Source organism: Harmonia axyridis, chromosome 2 (assembly GCF_914767665.1).
Source record: "Harmonia axyridis chromosome 2, icHarAxyr1.1, whole genome shotgun sequence".
NCBI classification, from domain to species: Eukaryota; Metazoa; Arthropoda; class Insecta; order Coleoptera; family Coccinellidae; genus Harmonia; species Harmonia axyridis.
The window spans coordinates 15,851,189-15,871,673 of record NC_059502.1 but is presented as its reverse complement, the minus strand read 5'-3'; the positions used below and the strand labels follow the sequence as shown (position 1 = coordinate 15,871,673).

At 35.1% G+C, this 20,485-nt stretch overlaps 1 protein-coding gene across 1 annotated transcript in view; it reads right to left on the bottom strand.

Moving 5' to 3' along the window:
- LOC123672760 (chaoptin-like) overlaps positions 1 to 15,242 on the bottom strand; it is a 156,012-nt gene extending 140,770 nt beyond the window's left edge. The window contains exon 1 of the mRNA XM_045607035.1: positions 15,224 to 15,242. The gene's annotated coding sequence lies outside the window, so the exon portion shown is untranslated. The remainder of the gene's footprint in view (positions 1 to 15,223) is intronic.
- Positions 15,243 to 20,485: the final 5,243 nt, after the last annotated feature.

Sequence of the window (20,485 nt, the reverse complement as noted above, 5' to 3'; positions counted from 1 at the left end):
TGATGTTGAATCCCATCAAACATTCAATACTTTACAGGCATCCAACAGATGCTCCATTAAAGGAATGAAACGGCGTGTATTCGTACACACGAAAATATATTAACCTAATAACAAGCTTTAATCTCGTTGGACAGTTGCCATTATTTATGGGCCCCACACGAGCGGATCAGCGTTGATCCTGATGGATTTCATGATATATTCATGCACAGGTTTTTTTTCGAAATGGAAGAAAGAATATATATTTTTCAAAGCAAATGTTTACGCGTTGTAGAAAATGTAATCGAGGCTCTCGTCGGATTTTTCCACTTGATTTGTGTTTTTGACCTCGTGAGATGAAATGGGTTTTTTGCGCGTCACCATACTGCATATCACAGGAATTAATTGGAATTTCGCTTGAATAATGGTTTTTCAACATTTATGTTGAAAGTTATCTATTTGTTTGGTTTTTACATATTATTATTATTATATGAAGGTATGAGTAGAGGTATAACCCTATAAACTCAATAATTATATGAAACATATTTTTTATGCACTTGTTAGTAACGGCCAATTGAAAAGTCCCCGGTCTACCATTTTAAAACACATTTTTTTGGCAAAATTCGAATTTATTATTCAACACAGTTGTCTTTGAGAGTGATTATAGCGATCTTTCAACTTTTCGTTACCATTCTTGTAGTACGATTTCTGTTCCGCTTCGAAATAAGCCTTAGTTTCGGCGATTTCTTCTTCATTGGCGCTTAATTTCTTTCCAGCGAGCATTCTTGTGAGGTCTGAGAACAGGAAAAAGTCGCTGGGGGTCAGATCTGGCGAATACGGTGGATGCAGAAGCAATTCGAAGCCCAATTCATGCAATTTTGCCATTGTTTCCATTGATCTGTGACACAGCGCATTGTCTCGATGAAATAGCCCTTTTTTTCTTCAAATGGGGCCGTTTTTGAACGATTTCATCCTTTAAACGATTCAATACGCTATATAATAATCGCGGTTGATGATCTGGTCCTTTTAGAGGGAATCAATGAATATTAAACCTTGCGCATTCCAGAATACTGATGCCATAACCTTGCCACCTGACTGTTGTGTTTTTCCTCGTTTTGGATTCGGTTCATCGTGTGCATTTCACTCAGCTGACTATCCATTGGACTCCGAAGTGAAATGATTATTATTTCCGAAGTGAAATGATGGAGCTATGTTTCATCCATTGTCACATATAGATGCAAAAATTCAGGTTTATTGCACTAAGAGCTTCAAACACAGCTCATGATCATAAACACGTTGTTGTTTTTGATCGATTGTGAGCTCGCGCGTGAATGATATAATGTACACGTTCAGATGATATCTTCACAATGTCTGCTATCTCGATCAACTTCACTTCACAGTCATTCAAAATCATTTTGTGAACTTTTTGATTTTTTAGTCTGTGACTGCTTCTTTTGGGCGTCCACTACGTTTGCCATCTTCGGTGCTTATTTTACCACGTTAATTTAAGCATACCGATCAATGATGGTTGATTTTCCTCTTCAAGAAGCAATACTTCATCAGCACACGAAATTATTTTTATTTCATCTTTTTCCAAATAAAAAAGAAGCTACATTCACAAACTAATGGTCGGACTTCTGTCAAATTTTGACACGTATCGTTTGAAGGTTGGTACTAACTGAAGATCATGTGGATTTAATGCTAGCACCGCCATTTGTGCATCAGATCGGGGACTTTTCAATTGGTCTGATATATTGTAGAGCAGAATTATTTTTAGATTGACAAATGCACCTCAGTCAAAGAGAGAGCTGTTTTTCTATCTTTGACTTGCGGCATTTTTTAAGCATTTCCCTTTATCACATCGATATTAGGTAGGTACATCCCAAGATACCGACTTGACAGTACTTTATAGCATCGTGTACAAAAATCCAAACGGAAATACTTACTATAATGGCATAATATTTGATGGCAGGCAGACAATTTTTTTAATTCCGGAAAAAGGACCTCCTCGAGCGGGACTCGAACCAGCAACCGCCGAATCACTAGTCCAGCGCTCTCACCAACTGAGCCACCGGAATCTAATGTTAGTCTGTTACCCATAAAATATTATGCTTTTATAGTTAATTTCAGACCTCAACCAATCTTTACGTGAATACTAACATTATATTTTGCTCGTACATGAATTCGATTGATCTTGGGGAGACCTGAAGAAAATACTAACACTTTTGTCAGCATAATTATAAAATTCACACGAGTTGGGAAATTCAATATATTCGGTAGCCTTCTCCTGGAAATTCTTTCTCACATGCTGACCCCAATATGAAATAAGAACCCTTTTCTCCTTCATCGCAGCTGTCCCATTTATTCTGAATGCGTAACGCGCATTTTATGGAATCCCATGCCTGTTTTATTCATGGAGTCGGGATAATTTCATACGTTCCATGACCGCTGGTTATTTATGAAGGCTATCATTTCGAATAAGGGTTCATTTCTGGAAATTATCTGGATTACTCGTTTATGATTAGGACTTAATGGGGGCGGGTAAAATGGAAGACAATCGTATTTCAAAGTTGTTAGCAGCGCCAGAGGCATCATTAATTTTGGAATATTGTTGTCTCGAATGATGATAAAACGGTATCGTTCAGGAAAAATCTTATTTTATATAGATTGGAAAAAAATCATTGGATCCATTCTATTTTCCATCATCATTCATAATGGAAAAAGAGGATATAACGATTTGGGAATGAAATAGTCTATATATGAAAATTGTTGCTTTCAATTCAATTTTGGGTTGAAACCGAGGTTGAAACAGGGGTTTATGATGAATGAAGGACTCTTATTATATACTATTTGATCGGACTATTACGTTCTTCCGCATGATTAGAGTAAACTGAAATGGACGGTCATAAATGATGCTTTCAATTTTATACTCCCTTTCGAATGTACCTATATGTTACCGGCAATATATATATATAATTCAAGCATTCCATACAATGCCTGGCAATGTTCATGATGTCTCGGTCTTTTAGGAAATGTATGAAATAATACGAATACGTTTGTCCATTTTATACTTAACCTAGGCATTATATACAATTCCTAGGCATTGTATAGGATGCCTGATGGTCTGCCGAAAATGTGTAAAATGCATTGATCCACGTGTAAATTCATTATCTCATCTGAATGGGTGTGCACTATTATGTTTTGTAATATGTAATGGACTAGTTTAGAGATGTTGATAATACTATATTTGACACGATAGAATTAAAATATAGAGCAAAACTGATAAATCAGTGAAAAAATTTTGAAAATCCATCAATAAATGACTGAGACATAGATTATTTAAATTTACGTACTTTAGCGCGGAACGTCTTTGGTCTCCGACTCGTCTGTGACGTCACGCCACTTGCCTGTGATCGCTACACCATAAATTACGTTTAAATACTTAGCCGCGCCAAGGCTCTCGCGCCGTTTGTAGTTGTACAGTGTAGTTTTAACTCGAGTTTTGTTTTTATGTCACCATAATTGAAGAAGGCTTCGTGAAAGGACAAAGTTATTTTTACTCAATAACTTATTTCAAACCAACTTACACCTTAGTATTTTTATTATCAGAAATAGACAACTAGTACTGATAGGTACTTACATCAAAATGATCTTCACACACATATGAAGTACTTTTAGGTCCAATTAAGTCACGCCTCATTAATTTGCACCACTTCTTCCTTTGATTCATGACATTTGGTACATGAAAAAACAATTTATTGGGGTTTTTAATTGTCGTGCTTGCACCCATAGGCACAATACAATATTTGTAGGATTTTTTTTCATTTCAGCCATCGTGTAACGAACAAAACACGACACGAACGGCACAAGTGATTGTACACCAATGAATTCGTAAGCACTCTGCGAATACCAGTCGCCTCGTGTAAGTGTCGTGACGTCACACACTAGACTATGAAATTATTCTTCCAAGCGCATTTTCAAAGTCCATAACTTTTTCATTTCTAGAGATATTTCAATGATTCTTCCACATTTTCGTTTCGTTCTACTTAAAATTTTAAAATAAATCCTTAACAAAAAAATTAAAACTAGTCCATTGAAATTATTTTAGGATCGAAACACTAATTTCTTTTTTTTTTTCGTTTCCTCTTTTGATGGAGAAGCGAAGAGCTAGAGAGATATCTGGAAATCCATTCTGAGCAAAAATTATTAACATCATTGAAATTAGAAATTTGGGATGTGGAAGCAATTTTCATAAAATGTTAATTATTGTTAACAGCAGAATTAGAAACCACTAGGTACTACACCTTCATTTGAAATTTTCATTAATATCAAGTTTTCAGATCCTAGAGTAAATGTTCGAAATTTAAAATTAATGATTTTTTAAATAATTGAATCAAAATCCTTCTGAGTTGATTGACGTAATTTTATTCGATTTGAATTATATCGTCAACGTCTTCCCTCTTCAATGCGATCTTACTTTACATACATTGCCTGCTAGGCGTTCGGTATTCTATAGAATGCCTCGGCAATGTATGACTTGAATAATTTTTCATATATTGCCTGACTTTTTCAGGCATTTCATACATTGCCTAGGCATTCTAATGTTGACAACATATAGATGTAGTGAAAGGGAATCCTACTTCACAAGTGCGAAAAGTAGAATATTCCTACCTATTTAAGTCTAACTTCCTAACAAAATAGACACAGGTCAGAGTTCAAGACCAATCGTTCCTCAGCAATGAAAGCATAACTAATATAAAATGTTCTGGAAACTGGAATTCAACCACTTATCTTAGAGTAGACTGGTAATCTTATCGGAAAAAGTTCACCCTAACACGGAGACAAACTAACACGAGATAGTCGAGACAGAGCAAATCACAACAAAGCGGAAACTAACCCGATTTCCCGCTTCCCGAATAGTGCAGTTCGCACTGCAGCATAGGCATGCCTCAAATCTTTTTTTTAAAAAGCCGCTTTCAGAAACTTAGGAATATTCCCGATTTCTCGCCGCGCCGATGTAGATAAAGAGCTAGACAAGGAAGCGCGTGAGGCATGCCTCAAACCGTCTAATTCCTAAAGAGGAAGTGAGATGAATATACAACAATCGTGAGATTGAGAGGGATATTATGGAACAGAGAATCAGTACCGTACCGAATGATGTGAAATAAAATAATCGATTAATAGGCGTTATTTCCAGAATTTATTAGGTAATTAATTTTTTTGAAATACTGCCTCACTTGCCTCATAGGACAAGCCACCACTGTTTGCAGTCTGATTCGAGTAAGCTCTCAATGAAAAGTTAGTATTTCATTCCTTCAATAAATGAATCGCATGACTAAGAATCCCAAATATCTACGCATACCTTTAATTGATGGATAGCAAAATAAAGAAGTTCTTGAACAATAAATATTGATTGAAAATTATAACGATATGCTTCTGTTTCTTTATGACGATATAACCACCAAAATTCATAAATCAAAATTCATATTTATCCATCAATCAATGTCGAATGAAGTCCAACCAATCACTTTCATCCTTTGGTTTGAACGATTTGTTCCGTATCTTGATCGGTACTAATATAACGTTGAAGCTCAATATAAACTTCCTCATTTCAATAAAAATCAAAACCCCTATATAACTGAGTCACATTCAGCTGCGACAAACCCCGTGTTTCTTCTAATTTTCATTAGTTAAGACGCAGTATATAAATTTCCCCTTTTGTAGATCTAATTATAACGTAGTCATGAAAAACAGACTCTCATTATGTACACGAGTCAAGCCCTGCTAACGTCTACAAAGGAAAGCATTTCGTGTTTTTGTTTATTTTCGGAACAAGCAAGAGCATGCACTGAACCAGTTCATTTTCTATGATGTTTTCAGTGGTATTGCATGCGGGACTTGTAATTGTGTGAAACATTGACTTATGATTTGGTTTGCTATCGTAGATGGCATTCATAGCATTAAAGCAGAGATTCGTTCCGAGTTAAAACGAATGATGATGGATGGTATTTCCTCCGTTAACCCTAAATTTGGCGCGAATACGTTTGAACTTGACAGAAATTGCTATGTTTCAACTAGAAACTGATTATTTAGTCTTGAGTATTTATTTTGAGAGCTTTTTTGTGCTGCTCTCATGCCTTTTCATTTGAGGTTATGTAATTGTTAGTTATGGGAAAAAAAGGTTGTGTTTTCGGTGAAGGCAAATATGAGTATATTTCAGCCCTGCTGACAGGTAACAGAACTTCATTTTTCATGAAATTTTTTCGCCAGGAAAAAGTGAGAACTTTTTCCCGGATTGTATAAACGTAAGTGAAGATAGATTTTTTTATATCAGAAGTACAATAACCAACTATTATTCTCGAACTCTTCAGTATAACAGTCGAATTGTGTTGAAATTTTTTTTCAGTGTTATCCAGTCTCCTGAATATCCTGCATATGAGATAGCAGAGGAAGAAAATTATTTGAAAATGTTCAGGCACTGTTTTTTAGCCTCAACCCGTTATGTTCTTTCAGCAAAATTCAATCAATTTCCTGTTTTCATCCCTATTAGTTTGCATGACTATAACTATCATCATCAGTCTTTATTCTTGAATCTTTAACATAATTTGATTCGCTGATTTCATAAGTTCTATTTGCTGCTGCCACCTTTTTTATTCTGTAAAAATTATTAAGATATCTAAAAAACTGTTAGCTTTCTCATGATTATGTCATTAGTTTCGAATATTTTGAACTACCTACATCATTATTGAATTGTGAATGTGGATTGGCATCAGGTCGTCTTTTCTGATGAATCTGGATTCTCCTTGGGTGCACATGATGGCCGAAAAAGGGTTAGGCGACGCTGGGAGAGAGACGTGAACCTCAGTTTAATGTTGAGCGTCATGTACACCAGACGGTAGGCGTTATGGTATGGGGTGCTATTGCCTTTAGTCTTTATTCGAGGTGACATGACAGCGCTGTGTTACCTTCAAAAAATTGTGGAGCCATATGTTCTCCTTAACCTTAATCGGCTCGAGAATCCAATATTTCAGCAAAATAATGTCCGACCTCATGTTGACAGAGTTAGTTCAAACTTTTTTCAAGTGACCCATGTGAATATTATGCCATGGCCACCCAGATCCCCTAATTTTTCTCCCATTGAGCATATTTGAGACATCATGGGTAGAAAGATGGCTTGTAAATTTACTCCAGTCCCCACGGACATTGATGGCTCTGAGACATGAAGTATAGGTAGCTTGGGATAGTATCCCTCAAAAAGAAATAGACCATTTTATTGCATCAATGCCGAGACGTGTTGGGGAGTGTTGGGATAATAGCGGTGGGCAAATACATCATTAACAAAATTATCAAAAAAAAAAAATCTAAACCCTTCGTTTTTTTCTTCAAATTTCAATCATTTACCCCTTGCTCCTTGCTACACTATCTATGTTTTACCAAAATAACATTAAATGTAAAAAGCTTCCTCTGGGTGTGGCAGTTTCTTTGTCAGTTAGTATAAATGGGTCTTCACATAAATAGATGATTTTCATCATAAAACGACATACAGACTTCAATTTCTAGTACTGACTGCAGTTGAGGAAGAAAACAATGATAATTTAATATTCCAAATTTGAATGCAGCCAGAAATTACCAAAACTACATACCTACAAAGGAAAAAAATCATTAAAAATGAGGTATAGATGAGGCATAGTAACAAATTGCTTCTTTTGAAATGCAAAATTTGTTAAGTTGGAATTATGTATATTGAAAAATAGTATACAGGTAGTTTACTTCAAGCTTGAACTTTGAAATCATCTTTTTCAGGACCTGATTTTCGCTAATTCTGAGCCAAATTCATATAAATATGATGGAAAAAGATATGCAGAAAGGAACATTTCACAAATATCACCCTGTACATCGGAAGCTAAGTGACTTAGATTATCCATATGGGATGAAATCAGCCCGATGTCCTCTACTCACCGTTTTCATTTACCCTTTTACTCGCGAATGACCTTGAATTGCACATTAACATTCCAGCCCTTCTTTCTTTTTTGATAATATCTGCATTTCGTAGCTACCAGTAATGTACTTATAATTCAAAATAACGGCAATGGCTTCATGTAATGCAAAGTAGTTAGCTTCAATATGAACCAGTCCACACCCGATATTTTCGAAACAGGCCTCCACTGGAGGCAGCCAGATTTTCGCTCCCCACTCACAATTGAATTAATCATTTCCCAGAATGGAAAATTGGAGGAATGGAATATTCAACATCCGATTCCTGCACCCATACCGCTAACTTATTCAGTGTTCACGAAATTTTTACACCTTGTTCCCTCCTTGAAAGCGTTTTAATGTTGCATTTTCCGGAGAAAACTCTAACGTAAAAGCCCAACAGCCCAGGAAATTCATTTCCTTCGCGATACTAATTCGGTTAATGCATTTTCGTTCCGAACTTTATTCGAACGCGCCACGCTGAAAGTCTGTGAAAGAATGTTGTCCGATTGACGGTACCAATTTTTCCAAGGGAGGTATTTTTGAGGCGTCCGGTAAGAGACTGAGAGTCTTCAGATAATTTCTTGAGAAAACTAAGATTTTTTGATTGATAAGTAGTGGATTATTATAGATTGATTGATTGATTGATAAGTAGTGGATTATTATAGATTGATTGATTGATAAGTAGTGGATTATAATTGTGAGCAGACATTATGAGGGGTTTTCCGTAAGCTTGTTTTATCGGTCGTCTAGGTATACGATTCGATGAATTGGCCAACGTCTACTTCTGGTTGATTTTATGCAGGTGGAGAAATTCCAGTTGCAGTTTTAAACAATCGTATACTTAAGAGAAATCCAATAGATGGCGGCAGTGTTGGTTCTATTTTATATATTTGATTCAATTCAATTTCTAGTTTACATTACTTAGTTTATTTTCTTCCTCTGATGAGGTTTCCTTATGTAAAGATCATAATTTTATTTATTTCTATAATTCTAGATAAGTTTTCTTTATTGTATATATTCATGAATTCTATGCGTAACATTCTATGGTTAAACTGAACCTCCCGAAAGCATAAGAAAATTCTTAACCTCTTGCTCTTTTTCTGTTCTTGTGTCAGCTGTAAAACGACACAACCTACCCAGGATAATGTTTGTAAAAGTGTAAAATAAACGGCTAAACTAGTGCAGGAGTTAATTTATACAGTCCATTATACCGAAAATATTTCCATGGTCCTTCGAGCCGGATTTTGGTTAGTGTGAAATTCGTTATATCGAAAGACTTGTGACCTTTCTGTTCCTGTTTTGAAGAAGACATAATTGGAAACCAAGAAAGTGCCAGAGGAATTAAGTCCATCTTTCAAGTTGAAGTCAAGTTCATTTGAACTAGAAAGCTAGTGACCTTCCTGTTCTCAAGCGTTGGAAACTAAGAAAGTGCTGGGAAAGCAAAAGGCTAACGAAAGGAATTGTTCACAAAACAAGGGAAAAAAGGAAAAGGACAGTCCCTCACAGAGAATTGCTAACCATAGACACGTGTTTTGGGTTTTCGGTCGTCATCAGTACGGTGAAAAAGTGTTAGGATGAGCAACACTTCAAGGAAACAACAAACAGACAGTCAAACAACAGAAGCCAGCAGTCCATATGTGGTTTAGCAGGAAGATAGAATGCTTGTGAGAAAAAGTGCTAGTATAAAAGGAAGGTTCACAATAATTGCAAAGAAATTGAAACCATTCATTGAGAAACTTGAAATCTTCTTTGAACGAAGAAGATTGTTAGAGATTTTAAAGATAAATTATCATCAATTGATGAATGCTTCAATGGAATTCTGTCACAAATTGAAGAATCTTGTGAAGACGATCATTTTGATAGTCAAATGAGTGAAAGATAGGAATTTTTTGACAATATGAATAGGTGTGAAACCAAAATTACTTAGATGTTGAATAAGAGAAATGTTCTCAATAATGATATCAAATCTGAGGTGAAGTTAAGGGTACAATTGCCAGTCAGCAGGATTGTGTGACTTGAACAGAAGTTCTTCAGTAGACACTACATAGTCTTTCAAGATATTCACTCCTTACTAACAAAGTCTTGTGTGGCGCTTTGTTAACCTGAGAGAAGAAGGCGTAGAAGGCTGCATAATTCTTGGAAGAACAGCATCGCTCAGTATATGAACCTAACCGTCCTATGGCAAAATCACCACCACGCTTCGTTATGAATCACTGAGTAGCCATAATGATGATTCCTTCAGTGAACAGAGATAACAGATGAAATGCAGCCCGGAATCAGAGATGAAATACTGCAAGGTCCGAGAGAAGGTTCACAAAATAGGCCGAGAACATCTTGTCAAAAGCTCAATATCGTACTGAATTTTTTGTAAGAATTATTCAAAGAAAAACAATTATCGAATCAAGTTTCTGAAGACTTAGATAATGATAGACGTCCAAATACAAATACAAAGGTGGAAATTAGCGTAGTTTCGTTAGAATCTAATCGATGTTCGTTAAATCCAGTATTGAAAGACCATCCTGTCTGTCCAATGTATTTCATATTGCAAGCGGAAGATACCAACAGTATTATGCCACAAAATACTATTACCGTCCCAGTTGGAAAAACCCCATTAAGAAGTACAACATCCTGAATTTCTCTTTTTCCATTCTATAACCGTCGAAGTGATATATCACACATCCCCGTCCTTAACATAAAGACCGGTAGGTGTCTCCACTGTAGGAACACAACGATGTGATAAGCGGTAGGCTCACATCCGAGTCCCGGTAATCCTGACACCGTTATTAGACCTTTTGAAACGGGCTGATAAAGTGTCTGATCGGCTTTGACGTGTGTCCTGTTTAAAATGGAGAGAACTGAGATCCGAAATGGAATCGGGCTTATTCACTCCTCCCTCGCTTTCCCCTCTCTTGACGGCGCCGTAAAAACCCTGTCGTCGTGGCTTTTCAATATCGTACACATTTCGCGAGGTTCGGAATTCGATTTGGCTGCGGATGTGCTTCATAAAAAATGAACGCCATCAGCAGCCACTTTAGACGGTTTTTTATTTATTCAAAATGCAGTATAGACGATGGGGGGATATCCAAGTGTATTCAATTAGCTTTTATTTTCTGACAAATATGTTGTAAGGTGTACAACTTTGCTGCAATTCTGCAATATATTGCTATAACGGTACCTGGTAGTTGAAGTGACTTAATTAAACATAGTAGCGACAATTCCCCTCTTTGCGATGCAGGTCTTCGACCAAAAATGTCTTGATCAACAAAAAGATGTCTACGCCTGCTTCATTGACTATGAGAAAGCGTTTGACACCGTCAAACACGATAAACTTATAGAGCTATTACAACGTTCAGGAATTGATACTAAGGACATTCAGATTATAAGAAATCTTAACTGGAATCAAACAGCAAACATCAAGCATGGAGACATAACGGGTCGGGACATTGCAATCGCTAGGGGAGTTAGACAGGTTTGCATCCTTTCACCACTGCTGTTCAATTTCTACTCTGGAGGACATAATAAAGGCATCAAAATTAATGGGGTACCAATCAGTAATCTACGTTTTGCAGATGATACTGTCTTGCTTGCGGATAATATTGAAGACTTACCGATGATGCTCAATAGAATAACTACAGTAAGTGACCATTTTGGACTTAAGATCAACAGAAGGAAAACGAAATTTATGGTGATTAGCAAGAGGAATATCCAAAATATCAATCTGCAAACAGGAACTGAATCCATCGAGAGAGTACACCGCTATAAGTATTTAGGATACACAATAAATGATGGGATTAGATTAAGATCAGGATTGAGATTGCAAGATCAACGTTCATAAAAATGAGAAAGCTCTTGAGTAACCGAAACCTAAGCATTGATATCCGATGGAGAGCCACGAAATGCTACGTGCTCTCTAAGTTGCTTTATTGTATGGAAGGGTGGACATTAAAGCTGACAACGATGAGAAAATTAGAGTCCCTTGAAATGTGGCTATATAGACGCATACTAAGAATACCATCGGCTGAAGGGATGACCAATGCGGAGGTACTGAGAAGAATGAATAAAGATCTAGAATTGCTTGCAACTGTTAAGAAAAGGCAAGCATCCTACCTGGGTCATGTGTTTCGTGATGGCAAGTAAGGTCTATTGCAACTTATCATGGAGGGAAAAATAGAAGGAAGAAGAGGATTGGGCAGAAAGAAACAATCCTGGATGAAAAACTTTCGTGAGTGGTTCCAAATACCAGAAGCTCCAACTATATTTCAAGCGGCGCAGAACAGAGAAACCTATCACATGTTGGTCGCCAATCTTTGGTGAAAGAAGGCACAGAAAGAAGAAGAAGCGACAATTCGTTCAAATTAAGTAAGATGTCTGAAAACATGGTGTATGCACTCATCAATTTTTGAATGGAATGACATTCGAACAAATTGAAAATATCAGTTTTATTTCGTGGCGGCGCCGCAATGTCATACTCTTCATTTCAATCTTTTTTCCTTTGATTTTGACAGGATACATTAATTAAAACCCGATCCTAGCCAGTCAGGAGCTTAACTTATATTCTCAAAATTGGCTAAACAATATCTAATCAGACCATACACCAGGTTTTTAGATATCTTAAAATTGAGCCTAAAAAAGGCGAATGGGAACATAGAACTTGAGAATATAATTGACTGAGCTAAACTGACAACTTTGAAAATCAAAATTATTGGGCCTGATAATATTTGATTGTATACAGGGTGTTTCCTAAACATGCGGCAAAAATTCAGGGGGTTGTTCCTTGGACTATTTTAAGCATGTTTTGTCCTTGGATGATTTTTGAAAAACCTCTTTGTTTCGAAGATACAGGGCGAACAACATTTTTCATATTTTTAAAATTAATAATAGTTTAAATAAAAATGCGTACCGCGCTGTGTTTACTAAGTAGGTACAATTTATTTTTAAATTTGTTTAACAACATTCCAATTACTAAAAACGGCCAGTTTTTCGACTAAAAATTGATAAGTGCAGATGGTAAAGGAATACAGATTAAACACGGTTTTCATTTGAATTCGTTTTGTGATGTATTAGCAATTAACATTTTATCTTTGACTATTATGAATCGCTATGAGGAGAAGATTGGATGCTTGTATGCTGGCTAGAGGTGGTCATTTTCAACAGTTTTTGTAGGTTGAGTTGAATTTTCATGTAATTTTTCATAATAAAATGTTATTATCTGAAATTTTGTTTCCCCTTTATCTTCGAAACAAATAGGTTTTTCAAAAATCATTAAAGGACAAAATATTCTTAGAATAGTCCAAGGAACAACCCCCTGAATTTTTGCCGCATGTTTAGGAAACACCCTGTATACAAAAATTATTCAACTGAAGTATAATACATTGACTAAAAAAAAGTAGCCTTGAATTTTGAAAGAATCCCAAAAATCAGGTAAATGGAAAATGTAAACAAAAATCCGCCATATTTAGGCTCAGCCAATCAAAACCGAGATAACGCTTGTCGCTACTGTGGTTTATTAAGTCACTGTAATGGTAGTCGAAATAAATAGACCGTAAATGTCATACAATAATCTTAAGTATTCGTTAACATAACGCCATCGAAATATTAGTCGATTTGTGTCTGCATCATAAAGTTATTCTCGATTGAACATGTCAGCTTACGAGCCAAATTCTCGTCATTTGCGAGTGGTTTTAATTTTCTGCTTTAATATGAAGAAATCTACGGTTGAGGCTCATCGAATACTCTCAAATACCTATGGTGAGGCCGCTATTAGCGAATGAACGTGACGAGAGTGGTTTCAACGCTTCAAGAACGGTTCTCTTGACATCGAAGACCAGCATGGCGGTAGAAGAGAGAAGGTTTTCGAAGATGCAGAATTGGAAGCATGACTCAAGCAAGACTCATGTTAAACGCAACAAGAATTGGCAGGATAATTGAGATTAACGAAAGGAGTCATTTCAAAACGCTTGAAAGTCATAAGAGTGATTCATGAACTAGGGAATTGGGTGCCGTACGAGTTGAAGCCGAGAGATGTTGGACGGCGTTTGTTTGCTTGTGAACAGCGGTTTTCATGGCAAAGACGGAAGGGATTTCTGCATCGCATTGTGACTGGAGACGAAAATTCATAAGGATATCCCGGCTATTCCACGTCGATGGCCAAACCGAATATTCCAAAGTCTTGCACAGTATTTGGTGGGACCAGCTCGGTGTAGTGAATTATGAGTAGTTAAAATCGATTGAAACAATCACAGGTGATCGTTTAGAGATTGAAATCATTTAAAATCTGTTCGTTCTAATAACTGGAATAGTACGTTTTTGATAGAAATTTTGAGAACATGTAGGAAGACATGTAACGATGAATTGGTTTGTTACAATTGCATAGATACTTGTTATATTGAAATTGGATATTTAAATAACTTTTTTCATGAAATATCCCCTGATTTCTATGCCCAGGCTATAAAAAAACTCTCTATCCTGTTTCTATAAATGAGTCATTACTTCGAAATCAACATTTTGATGTTGAAATGTACAAGCCGCAGATTAACTTAGTCCGTAAATTAAGCTTGTCCGCGAATCTACCCGAACAGCTTTGGTTTTTAAAGTCTTTGAGCGGTGCACAGATTTGAACGGACTCCGTCGACGTACACGGTTGGGTATGCGCTCAGTCGAATAGAACTTAAAAAACCATTAACGATTTTTTCTATGTATTCGATTAGAATGGAAGTTCGCAGAAAAATACGAACACAAAAATAATTAATGTTTAACTCCATTTGGCTCAACCAAAAAATCTAAGTAGAAGAGTGGAATATCCAAATTTCCATCTCATCATCAAATCGAAATAAGTATGTTATACATAGCTGTAGTTGTCAAAGGTTGATGTAAATTTATTCCTTACAGGATTCTCAATGGAAACACTTCAGCTCATTGATGAACATCGACTACACGAAATTTTCAGTTGTTATATCACAAGAGCAAAGATAATATTCGATTATACACCGTTTCACGAGATGTAGTTCGCGAAACATCAGAACAGCGCAGTTCGAGTGGTGTTTCGCGAACTACGTCGAGTGAATAGGTTCATATAATCGAAATATATTGTCTATGCTCAAATTTGACGAATTGTTCGAAGCTTTATTGTTTAATTTTCTTATGTAGAACAAAAATAGTTCCTGCAAATATTCTGCGTTTTTTACTAGAGTAACGTCGATTAGAAAAACTTGTGGTGCAAAAATTGAACAAATTGCTGTTCGACTTTTCCATAAAACCAAAGAACACTCACCTTTAAAAGCAATTCTTCATAAGGAGCTCTATGTCTGCCGCATGGGATCTATAAAAAAAATTGAAAATTAAAAAATGCCATGTGCCTTTCGGAAAATTGTAACTTGTAATTCATTAGGTACTGCTGAAAAATGATTAAGAATATAATACTGAAGGCGAAATCAAGCGTCGAGTAACAATCTACCTCATAGAAACTTGAAGATGCAGTAGTAAGCAACAGGTGAAAAACGGCTAATAAGCCCAAAATTTTTCAATTCTATCAAGTAATAGATTTTTGGGAATTTCTTCTTGATTAGCGCATTTATACTTTGCTATACTTTGAACATAAGCATTGCTAAAATATGAAGTTTTGAAATTTATTCGGAATAAAGTTATCAAACTCAATCACGATGTCATGGTGATTGATAATTGCACTGAATGCAAGTATCAGTGGAAACTGTACCGGGTTTTTCACCATAATTTGACCTCCCTTTAAATTTGTAACTAAAAGAGGTACAAAAAAATGTTTTCTACAAAAGATTCACGAAATCGACTCTTGCTTCTAAAAATGATTTCACAAAACGAAATTTATACATAGTGGACAACATATTGATTGCAACTTCATTTTTTCAAATGGAACACCCTGTATATTTTTCTATATTTGACTAGCTTTTTTTCCCCTGATTTCGAATATATAACATATGTTTGGCCTATCTCTCTCATTACGAGTACCACAGAGTTTCAAATTTTAAGAACCACCTGGCATGCTCAGTAATCAGTTTTCAAGTAGTAGGCTGCGATAACTCAAAATGCCCTTTTTTTGAGTTATCTCGTTGGCAACGATATGACATACGTTCTTCAGTATAAATTACAATTGGATGATTTAGATGCAACTCCATATATTCTCTCCTTGTAGCTTTCTTATTTTTATTGTTCCCCACATGAAGTGAAAATATTTCAACTTCAGTGTAGTGCATATTCGATGCATAATAGTTTCATTTAATGACAAACATATGTCATATGTCGTTGTCAACTAGATAACTCAAAAAGGGCATTTCACTTGAAAACTGATTACCTACTTAGCTTGCCAGGTGGTTCTTGAAATTTGAAACTCTGTGATACTCAAAATAAGAGAGATAGGCCAAACATATGTTATATATTCGAAGTCAGGGGAAAAAAGCTAGTCAAATATAGATAAATATACAGGGTGTTCCATTTGAAAAAATGAAGTTGCAATCAATATGTTGCCCACTCTGTATATATTTCATTTTGTGAAATAATTTCAGAAATCACTTGTCGAATTCGTGAAACTTTTGTAGAAAACATTTTTTTGTACCTCTTTCAGTAACAGAAATGAAGGGGGGGTCAAATTATGGTGAAAAACCCGGTACATTGTTGGGTGAAATTGTTTTATATTACACAAAATGACAAAATTTGATTGGTTTTTAGAACTTTCAAAACTTTTTCTTAGAAATTGCATGATTTCTATTTATTTCCAAAAAAACATGAACATTCATTAATTATATCAATGAAATGTTATTCAATACAAACAAAAAACATAATTTTTACAATACTTCGAGGTAAGTAATTGAGTTCTTGAAACCGATACTACTAATTTTCCGAAATTAACGTGGATCATTACATACCGTGATAGGTATTAAATCTTAATCAAGTGACGCGAATTATTCAAGGTTATAAACTCGTTTCCTTATCTCGACTTCTTCACTGCACAACTGAATTATTTTGAAGCCAAAAAATCCATTAATAATGCACCTCGTTCGTCAGTGAAACATGCAAAAAATATGAGTAGTGTATACTTAACTATTATTACCCCTTCACGATAGAGAATAGCGAATTGTACTACAGTTGAGGAACTCACAATAACTCACAGGCTACTGTGAAAATGCGATTTGAGAATTATTCTGATCTAGATAAGGTTGCAGCGTGCAAATAATGATCGATCTCATTTTGTTAATGCTTATTAAGTTGTGAATGCAATTGAATAACTGACAAGTGGAGAGGAAAAATGTTTCGATTTCATTTCCATCTAGGAAGAATGAAATTTATATGCATGAAAGAGTTTTAAATAACATCATAGGTCAACAACATTTGGGTGTCCATTTTTTTTAACTGTTCTTGTTCTTGTTAATTTATGGGGGAAGAATACGACATAGCCCTCATATTTTGTTGGATTTCGAAGCAAATTTCAAAGGAAATTTAACAAAATTAGTTTCCACACTTTTTTATTATTGCTTTAAAATTTCGACTGATCATTCGAAATGAGTCACTAAATTTGATGGTATTGAAATTTGGCGTGATAACAATTGCAAGCTATGTGCAAAAATTCATGTTAATCGCAGAATATAAAAAAGATTTCCGTGAAAGATCGGTATAAGTTGACATTTATATTGTATATGTGAAATAATGATTTAAATGTTTATGATGAATTTTGGGAGGATCATTTTGATCAGAACTTTCAATCTAGATTGAATAATCGACAACAAAGACACATAGTAAATCACATACACACAACAGTTCTGTGGTCTCTAATAGGCTCATGAATGAAATTTTGTGTAATATTTCGATATTTCAGCATATATTCTTTAGACGTCACTTAGATATTGTATAGGGTGTATAAATTTAATGCATTCCGAGAACTATAAGACTAAACTCTCGATAATTTTTATTTCAAAAAAACTAATATATCAGAAAACATATCATAGATATCTTGATTCGTTCTCAAGTTACAGGGCGTTTCTGAAAGATTACAGTTTCGAATATTTCGCTATATCTTTGTTTCTGTTCGAGATATTCAACAAATTCTAAGACTTTTTTCAGTAATTTTTATAGTTTATATGTTACTCATAACATATCATAGAAATTAATTATCATTTTAGAGATATAGAGAAGAGTTGGTGTTACTTCATATATTTTTCATTGCAGTTTTTCAGATTTGTAGAGAAGTATCTTGTTATCGGCTTCTCAAAAATATTCTCTGTATCAAAGTTTTTCGATTCATTTCGTGTCCACTATTCATATAACTGAAATCAAGTGCTTGAAGATTTTTTCTCTGAGTCTTATGGTTCTCTATATCTATGCTTACAGTGAGCATCGAATTCGGGATACGCAGTACGTATGAAAAGTTCATCCATTAAGTAATTTTTTCGAAAATTGAGCTATTATGCAGCTTTTACACTGGAACAAATTGATCGATTTCTTCTGATTTGATAACCTTCTGAGCCATAGAAAATCTTTCGGAGAAATAATTGACTTGTTTAAAAATTTTTCGGTTTTATGAGGTAGCTAGGGTGAAAAATCATCGTGAACGAACAACGACTGGTGCCATCTAAGTAGAAAACATCATTGACTCAATCATTGTTTCTCTGCGTAACGAATTTGGGGATGATTTCATTTATCAGAATGATAACGCCCTACCACACCGTACAAGAAGGATAAAAACATTCTTCAAGAGAACAATATCCAGAGAATGAACTGGCCAACAAACTCACCAGAGATAGGGAGATTAATATCAAATCGCCAAGAACCACCTTCAATTTTTCAGGAATAGAGTTTAGCCCTTCAGGAAGAATGGAACGATATGCCTAAAAATTTTATTAATGACTTGATTTGCAGTTGATTGAAAGAAAAGGTGGTAATACGGACTATTGAATTTGGATACAGTTGTGGAATAACTATAAATAATCAAAAATTAATAATCGATAAATGTAGTTTTTTTCGCATTTTTACTATTTTGTTTCATCCTGCATAAAGCAAAGAATAACAAACAAAGATTTTATATCAAGTGAATTGCAGATAAAATAGGAGAAAATATTAATATCATTTCCAGAATATACAGGGTGTTTCCTAAACATGCGGCAAAAATTCAGGGGGTTGTTCCTTGGACTATTTTAAGCATGTTTTGTCCTTGGATGATTTTTGAAAAACCTCTTTGTTTCGAAGATACAGGGCGAACAACATTTTTCATATTTTTAAAATTAATAATAGTTTAAATAAAAATGCGTACCGCACTGTGTTTACTAAGTAGGTACAATTTATTTTTAAATTTGTTTAACAACATTCCAATTACTAAAAACGGCCAGTTTTTTGACTAAAATCATTAGTTTATACCACTCCAGTAGAAAATGTGGAAGACTTGCGAAATCGGATCATTGCTGGGTGTAACTTAATAAGAAATGATCCTGGTGTTTTTGAAAGGGTTCGGCAGTCAATGAGGAGAAGATTGGATGCTTGTATGCTGGCTAGAGGTGGTCATTTTCAACAGTTTTTGTAGGTTGAGTTGAATTTTCATGTAATTTTTCATAATAAAATGTTATTATCTGAAATTTTGTTTCCCCTATATCTTCGAAACAAATAGGTTTTTCCAAAATCATCAAAGGACAAAATATTCTTAGAATAGTCCAAGGAACAACCCCCTGAATTTTTGCCGCATGTTTAGGAAACACCCTGTAGATTGTTTATCTCTTGAGAAACCTAGGGAGGACCAGAACTTTTGACGATATGTGTATATTGAATTTTCATAATTAATGAACATTCGCATGAACTTTATCTTGAGGCACTATGTATTCACTTTTAAATTGAAGGGTGACCCTCGAACTGCATATCAAAGTTATGTCTTATAGATATAAGGAGGTCGGGGTCACCCATCTATCTCGAATCTAGATGTAGTCCTATTGTTCAATGAGCAATACCTACAAGCTGACTAGCTGAAGGGACAATCCATGTATCCAACAAAATTTTATGTTTATTATATTGCACTATATCTTGCTCTCAGTTTGTCGTAACCGGGAACTTTCGAAATTGGCAATTTCATAATATATAATGCGGTAGTTAAAAAGCCCCAATTGTGAGGGTTAATTAGCGCCTGACTGTAGATTGTTAATTAACGCTGAATATCTGGCACATAAAACAAAAGCACGGTATTATAATTATATAACCTTGTTATCCTAGCAGTAATCGTCAAAAAACTGTCGGATTTGAAATACAGACCCTAAAAACTAATTAGAATTCTTCCTCATCCAATTCGGTTTCATGGGATTACCATTTGGTATATAGTGTGATAAAATCATTTTTTTTTTCTTAGCGGATGGATGCTTTGGTGAACTTGCTCGGAAATTATCTCCCTATAGAAGTGAAATATTTCCACCTAGATAATTTCATAGTCTAGGCAACTCAATTTCACTGGTATAATGATATGGGGGTTCTACTAATGTATTCCCCAGTAATTTATACATTGTTTTACCATTAACTAATACGGTAACTTAAT